We start from the raw sequence: 3,909 nt of genomic DNA, 5'->3' as shown, positions 1-3,909 counted from the left end.
AACGTGTTTGATGCCTTTAGCGGGGTAATCAAGCACCATCAGCGTGACGTCGGAAAAATCGATATCTACACCAAGTCGTCACAGGGTAGATCCATGGCTCCAGGAAGCTACCCAAACTCCCAACCCGTGTCCACCAGCAGGTACCGTACCACTGTCACATCGCACCGATCTGTTCCACTAGTAAAACGTCGTCCATCATGTCAATGGCCAATAAATCGCAATGATTGCTGAGACCTTTGCTCATGCGTTAGCCTTATAACTTGCAGGTATGTCAAACGCTTTCAGAAAAGTGGTTCACCAATGAAAGGGGCAAAGAAAAATTTCATTGAGGGAATTCTTCAAAATTGTACCATTGAATTATACTGGATTCACTTACCAATAAGATACCAAGCCCGACAATACCCGATTTCTACTGCCGCCTCGATGGGTAGAGCCTAAACAACCTGACATAATAGTAGGCCTTTCGCAGCCATAAAAGGGTTGGGATATCTTGTCTTCGTTTCTACCAATTGGTCTTTAATTGTAATATGAAAAGTTCTGCTATAGAGTCATGACTATTCATGACGATTACGTTGTTAACCCTTAGATATCCCACCCCTTTTATGGCTACGAAATGCCTACTATTGTGTTCGGCTGTTTTATTGATTGAAGAATGATGCCAACATATGTATACATCGCAGGCGAATTTAAAAACTATATCGTTCGCGCTTATTCAGTTATAGGCCCCTCAATAGAAATGGCGACGCTGTACAGGACATAAAGACTATTGCTTTGTTAGATGCATTTGGAAGTAGAATTAGACATCCGATTCCTGCAAATGAGTTTAAGCAATTCAGAAAAAAACGAAGATAGACCAATTATCCGAGGACGAACTCCATGAGCCACTTTTATCATAACAACTTAGAACATCCAGACACCCTAAACTGCATACACGTTCACCATGGGTGTATTCGACTCCCCGTTCTCGAACCAAGAACGGTGTTCTCAAAGGAGTCGAACACGCGATAACACGTTTGGGAACCGTTCCTGTTCCAAAATCCCAAACACCACGTCTGCTGGTGCAGCGGGAACGGACCAAGAACAAAGATGGCGGACAAGTACAGTTCGTCTGCTTTTTACGTTATTTTGTGTGCAATTTTAACAAGGAAACAATATCTTGAACAGCTTTAACCCGCTCTACAACTTAAAAATGTAAATATGCCCTTGTACTTATTATATTTTTAACATAGTCGACGGGACGTGAGACGGAAAAATGGATTTTATCGCGCCTTGTTTGTTGACGAAAATAACTTGCCGGCCGGGTTTTCCCGTGTTTTCGGTGGGGTAGCTATGACTTACAGCACTAACCCGTTCGAGACTCGGGAAAAGGTCGCCTCTTCCGGAACGCTGGAGAAACGGGGAGTCGAATACACCCCATGACTGTCCATAGTGTCATTTTATGTTCTCGTACCCATCCATGTTCTAATAGTATTTATTACTAGCAGAATGACTTTGTAACTTTATACAAATTATTCTACGGACGAAACATCCTTAGACCAGTTATCTGAGGACGAACTCCATGTGTTGGGGAATGTTGTCTACTGTTACGACACTGAACCTTCCACCATGACCCATGTAACTAGGTTCTTAGAGTTGTTTATTACCAATTGTCCAATCAGGGTTTGGGCCCTTCGTTTATATAAAATAAACGGGTATACTCGGGGCACTTACCACGCACCCATTCGCACTTCGTCGTCAATTCTTTGTCCGTGGACCCTGTCAAGTTCGAGTTATGCCCGATATCAGTCCGATCGGCGGGGTGTCCAGAACACAATGAGCTACTTTTAACATATATACAATTTTATCAAGAAAACTCCGGTTAGTTAAACGCCTTTGCCGACGGAAGACGGTATCAACTGCTTCTTGATATTCCATTCTTCACGGAGCGTTAACACCAAATGTCGTCGGTCAGAGACTCTCCAACTACGTGTAAGTCCTAATTTGAAACATTCGTCAGAAATATTTGTTGTGTAAGTGCATTATTGTTAAAGCGAACTTCGCACGAGCTATACAATGCTCTTGGATGATAGTGCAGTTAAGATACATGTACGATTATTGAACGCCGTATCGGCCACACAACAATCCTACCTCATGATACTATAGCAAGAAAGATCGGAAGTGACTGAGATTAACAGACACCCATCGTTAGCGGCAAGTAAAGTGGAACCTCCTTAGCGGTCAGCCCTCTATTAAGGACACTAGTTCGGGTCCCGAATTGGTTGTTTCCAACCAATGTGACCTCTGTATTCAGGACACCTCTCTCTAGTTGTCAGTGCCGAGGGTGTCCTTAATAGAGAGGTTCTATTGTACGTGTGTCATGACCATATTGTGAATCCGGATCCCTTCACGGAAAAAAAATCAGCAGGTGGATCATTAAAAGCCGTCATTCTTCCGTGCGAATAGACAATTTGAAAATAATTGCTTAAGAGTTTTGTTCAGCTTTTGAGATAAATAAATAAACAAATACAAATAGTATAAAATCGTCCTTTCTTTGCTTGACTTTGGCAATACGGCCTTTAATTGTATTTCTCGTTGACTATACTATCAATGACTTAGGCACTTGCAAAGCAGCACTGTGCATACGCATCCTTCCCTATTATCAGTAGTGTATGCCCGGTCATACACTGCTGCTATTATGCAAAGAGATCAACATTCATTTTTTTAAATACATGTAGGTAATAAATTCATTTTGAACCATTTTAAGGTAAATTGTATTGCTGTAAAATTGCCGAACTCGCGATCGGGTATAAAGTTAGAATCTTGAGGCTATTTCACGTTTTCGTATCACTCATTTTCACACAATGACTTCGGCAAAACTCTAAAAGGAGATATTTGGGAAAAGATTCCAACTTCAGCTAAAAGTGAGTTTCAGGGAAATTTCTTAGCAGGGACGCGTTTCTTCTTTGGGCCTGGTTTTCGTAACGTTAGTCCCGTGATTTTAAGCTTTGGTGGATATACAGGGGGGATACAGTATTTATAAAGTACTTTGGAATACTTCAATTTTGACATGAGGCTTCCACCATACTACCAGATTGCCCACATTGCTGCTGAAAACATAAAACTTGTTGATCAGTGATTTCAGGAGAAATCCGCCACTACCAGTCTCTTCACTGTAGGTAGGGGAATAATTTCTAATCTTTCGTAGATTTCCTCGAAAGTTGAGACATTTCAGTAATAGATCAATGTTTAGTTGTGTAAGTGTGAAAAGGTGACGACCTGTTCGAAATTTGCGCAGATCTAATTTGTAAAATCCATCGTGGAGCTGCAATTTCATGGGCTGAAGCGACCCTCTGCTGAAATACCAGACGGCAGGTTTTGGGCACGGTATGAAGATATAGAAACTTCCGTCAACTTCGCACCCAAATATATTCAAGGAATCAGACCCCAGGGCATGTTCGTTCTGATATTTCCTAGCGTACAGTTCCCTGATTAGTTTTTTTATCAGTAAAAATCCTTCTTCATGCACGCTGTATAATTTGATAGTTAGTCGCAATTTAGGTTCTATCCAGCGCTCAACCAATTGGTCCTTGCAAGCGAATACGCGATAACAATCTGGGTTTCGGTCATTACCTTTTACCTGCTTTAATCCGTTGATATGTCTTATATTGTTTCCAAATTCGTCAAATACCGATATAATTGTTTTGCCTTGTTGTGCGATTTCATTAGTCCCGTGTTTTTTGAAAGGCTTGACTGCGTACACACAAACAATGTTTCTGCCAATTTCGCCCGCAATGTATAAGTATCGCCGATATGTGGACTTGTGGAAATATGAGGGTCTGAAATTGTCCATACCTAAGTGTTTAAATGAAACCTTAAAATCTTTAACAATCCATTTATCACCTTTGAACTTGTATACAAAGAACTGTTTAT

Source organism: Lineus longissimus, chromosome 10 (genome assembly GCF_910592395.1).
Source record: "Lineus longissimus chromosome 10, tnLinLong1.2, whole genome shotgun sequence".
Taxonomy (NCBI): Eukaryota; Metazoa; Nemertea; class Pilidiophora; order Heteronemertea; family Lineidae; genus Lineus; species Lineus longissimus.
This window is presented reverse-complemented; position numbering follows the sequence as displayed.